The sequence below is a fragment of the Microtus oregoni genome, unplaced genomic scaffold (genome assembly GCF_018167655.1).
Source record: "Microtus oregoni isolate MIOR12 unplaced genomic scaffold, Mior012 000153F_000, whole genome shotgun sequence".
Taxonomy (NCBI): domain Eukaryota; kingdom Metazoa; phylum Chordata; class Mammalia; order Rodentia; family Cricetidae; genus Microtus; species Microtus oregoni.
In genome coordinates, this window is record NW_024544804.1 from 602,943 (window position 1) to 613,164 (window position 10,222).

The 10,222-nt window shown below is 41.3% G+C and overlaps 1 protein-coding gene and 1 pseudogene across 3 annotated transcripts in view; both read left to right on the forward strand.

Annotated features, from left to right (window-relative positions):
* The window catches only part of LOC121445005 (protein FAM104A-like), a 120,435-nt gene extending 119,270 nt beyond the window's left edge, over positions 1-1,165 (forward strand). For all 3 annotated transcript variants that reach the window (XR_005973849.1, XR_005973850.1, XR_005973851.1), the window contains one exon: positions 439-1,165. The gene's annotated coding sequence lies outside the window, so the exon portion shown is untranslated. The remainder of the gene's footprint in view (positions 1-438) is intronic.
* A 4,044-nt stretch (positions 1,166-5,209) lies between these two features.
* Positions 5,210-9,512, forward strand: LOC121445003 (annotated as a pseudogene).
* The last annotated feature ends 710 nt before the right edge of the window (positions 9,513-10,222 follow it).

Below are 10,222 nucleotides of genomic sequence, written 5' to 3' on the forward strand. Positions count from 1 at the left end.
ATCACATTTATGTGGAGGGACTGAGAGCTTATAGGAAATGTTAAAGAAGAGGCTAAGTGTGAAGCATTGCTTCCAGAGGCATCAGCATCTTACATTAAGAAATAGTGATCTGTGGGCTCCATGTGAAGGAATTCTGCCCTGCGGTTTTTTGTGGCACACATAAACAAGTACAAGGAAAACTGGGCTGAAACCAATGTTGCAAAGTCAAAGAGCACACTGTTTGCTTGTTGGTAGGTTGGTACCCATAAACAAAACAAAAGAAAAATGACTGCACAAAGTAGTTAGAACCTAAGGTTTCTATTGCTGAAACAAACCATCAAGGCCTCTTTTGAGATGTGATCTGTGAGTGCTGGTAGGTGCTCCAGGACTGTGTACAGAAAGAGCTGTTTTAAACAGGCCCTCTGTGTTTCTAATATGTGCTTTTTTTTTCTCTGAAAGAATGGACAAAGAGCAGCAGTCAGAGAATTCGAGATCACCCCTGAAGAAAACAAAACTAGTTAAAATCGAGAAAAAGAAACGTATTGGGTCTCCCTTGCCTCAGCAAGCTGAAAAGAAAAGAAAATCATCTTCCCCTAGAGTTGCTGAAGAGGAGATGTTCAAATGTGAATGCCGCTACTGCCAAGCTTGTATGGGGACTACGTCCGGAGTCTCTGTGGGGACCAGGACAGAAGCAACCTCTCATTCACCCTTCTCAGAAAAACTGATACAAGACTTCCATAACCTGACACTCAACCCTCGTTCCACCCAGCCCCCTGTTCTGCCAGAAGCAATGCAGACAAGTGAAAACAAATTGAATTTTCAGCGGAAAAACAAAAAGGGGTTTCAAAAGGTTCTCCCCAAATGGACAGAATAACTTTGGCATTGTCATCCTCATGTGAAGAAGATCAGAACCTACACTATCGTGCGTTTCAACATCACCAATCCCTAGGGTGATATGGTTTTGGTTGCATGGTCAGTAGGAGTATCAGCATCCAGCCTGGTGACAATAATACTTTCAGATGACAAGTTTCAAGTCTATCCCACAAATATAGCTGCCTTTTTCTTAGTAGTTTTGACATCCTCCCTGGGGCATTCTGGGAAGAGATACTCTTTGGCAAGGGCCACCACACAGCAGTAGTTCTATACTCCCAATGATGCTGTTTCCAAAACTTGAACAGGTTTTGACTCCTCCTTCCTTATGTTGTTGCCAATAAAGGTAGAACATTGATGTAGAGTGTATGTCTTTCTGTTTTCAAAACTGTGTCCATTCCATTTTATCGTTTGGAACCCAGAAGAATCACCAGGACTGACTGAGGTTTGCGTTCGTGCATGCGTGTGTGTATGAAATTTTTGTTTCAAATCCATTTTATCAATATGATGAAATATAATTCTTGTTTATCTAAAAATAATCAGAACATATTCTTTATGTAATTAGTCCCCCAGTTGTTTACCATACATGCTACACAACTTGAATACATGTTATAGACTGGAAGCAGGGCACTGGCACTGATACACAGGGTGTTTATACCTCTCTGTCACTGTATCATGCATGTAAATTCATGCAGTGATCACTGCACTCAGGTTTCATCTCTTCTGTCAGAAAAATTTTACTCATGTGAAGGCGTAAGTCACAAACAATGCCACACCAGTTTGGAATTATGATTAATAGGGTGGTATTTATTTAAAGGGGAAAAAACTTACAGATCTCTGTCCCAGACAACAGCCCTCTATGCAACCAGGAAGGGAGTCTAGTCACCAGTGGAGCAGGAAGTGAAGAGAGCAAGGAGAGGGAAGTGGCTGCTTTTTTAAAGGGAGAGAGACCACGCCCCAATGGGCTGGTATCTCAGCGGCTATAGGCTGGAGGAGTGGGAGGACCTCCCGCAACACTCATGCTGGTTTTTTATGATGACACCCAGCAGCGTGCTTCAACTGGGACAGCCATTGCATTGTTTGCTAGTTCCATTATCATTTCATTTCAGCAATGTCATAAAAAAATGGTCGGGGCTGGCCTTTTCCACTCACCACCATACTCTTAATTCTATACACTTGATTGCATATATCAAGATTCCATTTTGTGGGAATATCGCTTATGAGCACGCTGCTTGCCCAACATGTGTGGGCACCTAGATTTTATTCTCCAGCACCACACACACACACACACACACACACACACACACACACACACACTCTCAGTTGCTACTACTTTTCATTGCTGTGTACCATACCATGATATGCGTGTGCTTTCAATTCTTTTTTCCACTCACTTGTTGGGGATTTTGGTTTCCATATTTTGGCTAGCTACTACAAGTAAAGCTTCTATAAGCAGGGAATGCAAAGCTTTGTGTGGAGAGAAGTTTTCTTTAGGGCAAAGATCCCAAAGCACAGTCTCTGGGGGACAGAGGCATTCACTAGGACAAAGACCCTAAACTACAAACCCTGGGTGACATGACAATTATAGATTTTCCTTAGTTTCATTTAAACATCCATCAAAACCACTTGTAAAACTCTGGAGGCCTGATCTGGGTGGTGATGGCATATGTCTTTAATCTCAGCACTCAGGAGGCAGAGGCAAGAGGATCTCTGATTTCGAGGCCAACTTGGTCTACAAAGTGAGTTTTAGGATAGCCAAGGCTGTTACAGAGAGTTACCCTGTCTTCAGAAAAGAAAAAGTAAGAGAAAAAGAAAAAGAAGAAAGGATCTCAGGGGTCCTTCTGTGACCTATATATTAAATATAGGATATAGAATATGAACTGTGGGAACAACACCTGCTATATATATCCAATATGCAAATGTTTTACTAGCCAAATAAAAATACTGCCCCCTTTTCCTTCAGTAACTGTGGGAGACTGAACAAACATGGCAGCATATGCTATACGCTATAAGTTTAGAATATTGGAAGTGCAAGAAAATAAAAAGCTTGATCTAGAGACAAATCAATTTTGTAGTGTTCACATGACATCAGAGGGCTCTGAGTTCAGTCTCTATTAAGTCAATGAAACAAATAAAGAATCCCAAAATTTTATGAAGTTATATACAATCAAAATTAAACCATTAGAAGTTATTCATGTTTGATATATGTAGAACAAACACACACACACACACACACACACACACACACACTCACATTTCACTGGGGCAATGCATACCCCTAATCTGGTTCCATATACTTGCTGTGCTATTGTAAATTTCACGTCCCCCTTTACTGGACTCTGCTGAGTGACAATTACAGAGAGAGACAATTTAAAATGCATCCTATCAAGGAAGATATATTATTCACTGCTGCAACATTTTTGCCATTGTTTTTTATTTAATTTATTTAATTTATTTATTTCTGTCTCTTCCCCACCACCGCCTCCCATATCCCACCCCCTCCCCCAATCAACTCCCCCTCTTTCATCAGCCAGAAGTGCAATGTACACACATGCAAGTGTTGGCATGTGTGTGCTCATGTGATTTCGTTTTAGGTATAGGGCCCGGTGAGATTTCCACCATCCATGCTGGCATGTCAACTGATGTTGTCATTGTGTAGGTCTTGTTTAGGTGACCACAGTGTTAAGATTTTTATGGGTTCAGCTTCCCTGGCACATATAGAAGACACTTTTTCTTCGCAGATGTCCTGGTCCTCTGGACCTTACAATCTTTCTTCCCCATGTTTCAGAATATTCCCTAAGCCTTTGGCATAGGGGTTGTGTTGTTGATGTATTTGTTGGGGATGTGCCCCCACAATCATTCTCCCTGTTTTCCCAAGTGTGCATTCCTGTAATAGCCTCCCTCTGCTGCAAAGCGAAGCCCCTTCGATGAAGGGTGAGATGTACTATGCTCATCTATACACATAAGGATAAGTGTTTAGAATGCGCTTGGAAAGTGTCCTGGTCTAGGAAGTGGCAGTAGTGGGCTGCCCTCTAGTACCCATGCCCTCACTATATTCTAACACTTTGCTGGTTTGTTTTGTCTTTCATGTTTTTTTTTTGTTTTTATTCTTCTCATTGTATATTGTTGTACTAGGTTTTAGGACTCTTTGTTTCCTTGTTTTTTGAAAAAGGGTTTCTCTGTAGTTTTGGAGCTTGTCCTGGAACTAGCTCTTATAGACCAAGTTGGCCTTGCACTCACAGAGATCTGACTGCCTCTGTCAGATCAGGCTAGATCTAGACCTAGATAGAGGTGGGCGGTCCTTGGGCTTCCCACAGGTCAGGGAACCCTGATTGCTCTTTGAGCAGATGAGGGAGGGGGACTTGATCGGGGGAGGGGGAGGGAAATGGGAAGTGGTTGTGGGGAGGAGGCAGAAATCCTGAATAAATAAATAAATTAAAAAAAACTAAAATCAATCAAAAGAAATGGAGAAGGACCCTTTATACTCATAACAGGAGCAATACACCAGGATGAAGTCTCAATCCTTAATATCTGTGCCCCTAATATAACAGCACCCACATATGTAAAAGAAACATTACTAGAACTCAAATCACACATCAAAACCCACACTGTAATAGCAGGAGATTTCAACACTCCTCTCTCACCAATGTACAGGTCAAACAGACAGAAACTTAACAGAGATATAAGAGAACTAACAGATGTAATGAAGACATTAGACTTAACAGACATCTATAGAACATTCCACCCAAACAGAAAAGAATATACCTTCTCCGCATCTCATGGAACCTTCTCGAAAATTGATCACATACTCGGTAATAAAGCAAACATTCACAGATACAAAAACATTGGAGTAACTACCTGTGTCTTATTGGATTACCATGGAGGAAAGTTAGAATTTAATGACAATTCCATCCCCAGAAAGCCTACAAACTCATGGAAACTGAATAGTCAACTACTGAACCACCTTTTAGTCAAGGAAGAAATAAAGAATGAAATTAAATTAAATTGAATTCCTTGAATTCAATGAAAATAAAGACACAACATGCTATAACCTGTGGAACACTGTGAAAGCATTGCTAAGAGGAAAGTTCACAGCACTAAGTGCCCACATAAAGAAAATGGAGAAAGCTCACATTAGAAACTTAATAGCACACCTAAAAGCTCTAGAAAAAAAGCAGACTCACACAGGAGGAGTAAAAGACCGGAAATAATCAAACTTAGGGCTGATATCAACAAACTAGAAACACAGAAAACAATCCAAAGAATCAATGAAACAAAGAGCTGGTTGTTTGAGAAAATGAGCAAGATTGACAAACCCTTATACACACTAATCAAAAGGTGGAGAGAGAACACTCAAATTAACAAAATCAGAATTGAAAAGGGGGACATAACAACGGACACTGAGGAAATACAGAGAATCATTAGGTCTTATTACAAAAGGCTGTATGCCACAAAATTGGAAAATGTAAGAGAAATTGACATTTTTTAGATAAGTACCATATACTAAACTTAAATCAAGACCAGGTGAACAATTTAAATAGACGTATAAGTCACAAGGAAATATAAGCTGTCATCAAAAACCTCTCCCCCCCCCAAAAAAAAGCCTAGGACCAGATGGTTTGAATGCAGAATCCTACCAAAACTTCCAAGAAGACCTATGTGTTCTACAAAATAGAAACAGAAGAGTCATTGCCAAACTCTTTTTATGTAGCTACAGTCACCCCGATACCAAAACCACACAAAGACTCAACCAAGAAAGAGAATTACAGACCAATCTCACTCATGAACATTGACACAAAAATTCTAAATAAAATACTGGCAAACTGAATCCAAGAACAAATCAAAAAAATCATACATCATGATCAAATAGGCTTCATCCCAGAGATGCAGGGCTGCTTCAAAATATGCAAATCTATTGATGTAATCCATCATATAAATAAACTGAAAGAAAAAAACCATATCATCATATCATTCCATGCTGAAAAAGCATTTGACAAAATTCAGCACCCCTTTATGATAAAGGTCTTGGAGAGATTAGGGATACAAGTATCATATCTAAATATAATAAAAGCAATATACAGCAATCTGAGAGCTAACATCAAATTAAAAGGAGAGAAACTCAAAATCATTCCACTAAAATCAGGAACAATACAAGGTCTACAGAGCTAGTTCCAGGACAGACTCCAAAGCCACAGAGAAACCCTGTCTCGAAAAACCAATAAATAAATAAATAAATAAATAAATAAATAAATAAATAAATAAATAAAAAGAATCAATAGACCTTCTATACACAAAGGATAAAGAAGCAGAGAGGGAAATCAGAGAAATTTCTTTCATAATAGTCACAAACAGTATAAAGTATCTTGTGGTAACAATAACGAAGAAAGTGAAAGATCTATTTGACAAGAACTTTTAGTGTTTGAAGAAGGAAATTGAAGAGAATACCAAAAAATGGCAGGATCTTTAAATGATAATCAACTTTATATGAAAAAACAAAAAACCTAGGATAGCCAAAACAATCTTATATAATAAAGGAACTTCCAGAGGCATTACCATCCCTGCCTTCAAGCTATTACAGAGCTTCAGTAATGAAAACAGTTTGGTATTGGCATAAGAAAAAGAGACGCTGACCAATGGAATCTAATTGAAGACCGGGTATTAATAAACACACCATTGAACACGTGATTTTGACAAAGAAGCTAAAATTATACAATGGAAGAAAGAAATCATCTTTAACAAATGTTGCTGGCACAACTGGATGTCAACCTGTAGAAGGATAAAAATAGATCCATATCTATCACCATGCAGAAACGTCAAGTCCAAATGGATTAAAGATCTCAATATAAATCTGACCACACTGAACCTGATAGAAGAGAAACTGGGACATAACTTGCAATACATGGGCACTGGAGATGACTTCCTATGTATAATCCCAGTAGCACAGACAATAAGAGCAACAATAAATAAATGGGACCTCCTGAAACCGAGAAGCTTCGGTGAAGCAAAGGACACTGTCATTAAGACAAAAAGGAAACCTACTGAATGGTAGAAGATCTTCACCATCCCCCCATCAGATAAAGGTCTGATCTCCAAAATATATAAAGAACTCAAGAAACTAGATATTACAATTCTAAATAACCCAATTCACAAGTGGCGTACTGAACTGAACAGAGAATTCTCAACAGAAGAAATTCAAATGGAAAAAGATACATAAGGGCATGTTCAACTTCCTTTGCTATCAGGGAAATGCAAATAAAAACTAATTTGAGATACCATCTTACACCTGTCGGAATGGCTAAAATCAAAACCATAAATGATAACCTATGCTGACACTCATCCATTGTTGGTGGGAATGTAAACCTGTGTCACCTCTTTGGAAATCAGTGTGACAGTTTCTCATTAAATTTGGAGTCAAACTACCTTAGGATCCAGCAATTACACTCTTGGGAATACACCCAAGAAATGCCCAATCATACTATAAAAGCATTTGTTCAACTATGTTCATAGCAGCATTATTTGTAATAGCCAGAACCTGGAAACACACTAGTTGCCCTTCAGTGAAAGAATGGATAAAGAAAGTGTCACATCAACACATTAGTACACTAATCAGTGATAATAAAAATGACATCTTGAATTTTGCATGCAAATGGATGGAAATAGAAAACACTGTCCCAAGTGAGATAACCCAGACCCAAAAATACAAATGCGGTATGTACCCACTCATTAGTGGATTCTAGCCATAAACAAAGGACATTGAGCCTCTAGTTTGTGATCCTAGGAAAGCTAAGCAATAAGGTGAAACCAAAGAACAACATACATAGGTTCTCCTGGAAATTGCAAGCAGAGATGATCGTCAGGCAAAAGTTGGGAGCATGGGCTCACACTCTGCCACTGGTTTGTGCTGTGTCTTTCTGCTGCTCTTTCTCTTTGGCCTTCGCTGATCGCAATGGAAGAAGAAATTGCCGTGCTCCTCATTGACAATGACTCTGGCATGTACAAAGCTGGCTTTGCTGGCGACGATGCCCCCAGGGCCATGTTCCCATCCATTGTCAGGCGCCCCCGACACCAGGGCATCATGGTGGGCATGGGCCAGAAAAAGTCGTATGTGGGAGACGAGGCCCAGAGAAAGAGAGGTATCTTTTTTTTTTTTTTTTGAGTGAAAGCTCATGATTTTATTGTCTTCATAACAAGGTCAGCTTAAAACTGAATCATTTGGCCCTTTCTCTTCTTATCACCACCCAGTTCAAAATGCTTGCATCTCTTAATAGCCAGCATCCTCTTCGATCACTGGAAGAGAGGTACCTTGACCCTGAATTACCCCATCGAGCACGGCATCATCACCATTTGGGAAGACATGGAGAAGATCTGGCATCACACCTTCTACAACAAGCTGCGTGTGGCCCCTGAGGAGCACCCGGTGATTCTAACTGAGGCCCACCTGAACCCCAAAGCGAACAGAGAGAAGATGATGCAGATAATGTTTGAAACCTTCAACACCCCAGCAATGTACGTGGTCATTCAGGAGGTGCTGTCCCTGTAAGCATCTGGGCGCACCACTGGCATTGTTATGGACTCTTGTGACGGGGCCACACATACAGTGCCCATCTATGAGGGTTTAGCCCTTCACCACGCCATCTTGTGTCTGGACCTGGCTGGCCAGGACCTGACTACCTCATGAAGATCCTGACTGAGAGGGGCTACAGCTTAACCACCATGGCTGAGCAGGAAATCATGCATGACATTAAGGAGAAGCTGTGCTATGTTGCCCTGGATTTTGAGCAGGAAATGGCCACTGCTGCATCATCCTCTTCCTTGGAGAAGAGCTATAAGCTCCCTGTTGGCCAGGTGGTCACCATCAGCAATGAGTGGTGCTGGTGTCCAGAAGCTCTCTTCCAGCCTTCTTTCCTGGGCATTAAGTCCTGTGGCATCCACATGACTACCTTCAACTCCATCATGAAGTGCAACATGGACATCTGTAAGGACTTTTGTTGTAGGAGCTGCGGGGCTGCATTCCACCACCCAGCTCCCGCCACCGGCTAGCTTTACCTGAAATAACAACACACAAATTGTATTCTTTTAAACACTGCTTGGCCCATTATATCTAGCCTCTTCTCGGCTAACTCTCGCACCTGGACTAGCCCATTTCTAATAATGTGTGTAGCACCCCAAGGTGCGCTTACCAGGAAGACTCTAGCCTACGTCCATCCTGGGTTGGAGTTCATTGCGTCTGCCCTGGAGAGGGGAGCATGGCCTCTGAGCTCACTTCCTCTTCCTCCCAGCATTCTGTTCTGTTTACTCCACCCACCTATGTTTTAACCTATGAGGGCCAAGCAGTTTATTTATTAATTAACCAATGACCTTCCTCCATCTTTCAACTCCATGATGAAGTGCGACGTGGACATCTGTAAGGACCTGTACGCCAACACAGTGTTGTCTGGTGGTACCACCATGTACCCAGGCATTGCCGACAGGATGCAGAAGGAGATCACAGCCCTAGTGCCCAGCACGATGAAGATCAAGATCATTGCTCCCCCTGAGAGCAAGTGCTCAGTCTGGATCTGCAGCTCCATCCTGGCCTCACTGTCCACCTTCCAGCAGTTGTGGATCAGCAAGCAGGAATACGAAGAGTCGGCCCCTCCATCGTCCACTGCAAATGCTTCTAGATGGACTGAGCAGGTGCCAGGCATCTGCTGCATGAGCTGATCCTGAAGTATCAGTTTGCCCCGGCAAAGGTACATACCTCATGCTAGCCTCATGAAAGTGGAATAAGCCTTTGAAAAGAAATTTGTCCTTGAAGCCTGTATCCAATATTAGCACTGGATTGTATAACTTGTTGCTGATCTTTGGCCTTGTATTCAAGTTAACTGTTCCATTGGTACATGTTTAATGCCCTGTATAAATCTTGATTTAGTCCTTAATCATGTGGTTTGGTCACTTGGTGGCTGGGGAGAGTGAGAGCATGCTGTGGAAGAGAAATTCCCCGCCTGGTGGATATGTGAACACCATGCAGTGATCTGTGCAGGGTATTAACTGACTGCTGACTTCCAGGATTTCTTGAGGCTAGTTACCACTTCCGTCTTGCCAGTTAACAGCATGGGAAAGTCCTAGCCTTAGGACCCAGTTCTGGTGTTTTCCCTCCTGACCGCTGTGGGTTGTTACTTGCCTTGAGTTGGGAATGTTTGCATTGACACCTGTAGTTAGGTACCAATTTGATTTTAATTTTAGAGTTTGTATCTGTCAAGCAAGAGCCCTGATTTAACTCTCCAGAAAGAACAAGCAAAAGCAAAAATAAAAACAGGGCTCAGGTTCCCCTAGTGTCACCTGTTAGCCCTTGAAGCCTTTCTTTATAGCCCATTTCCATTCCTTTCTGATG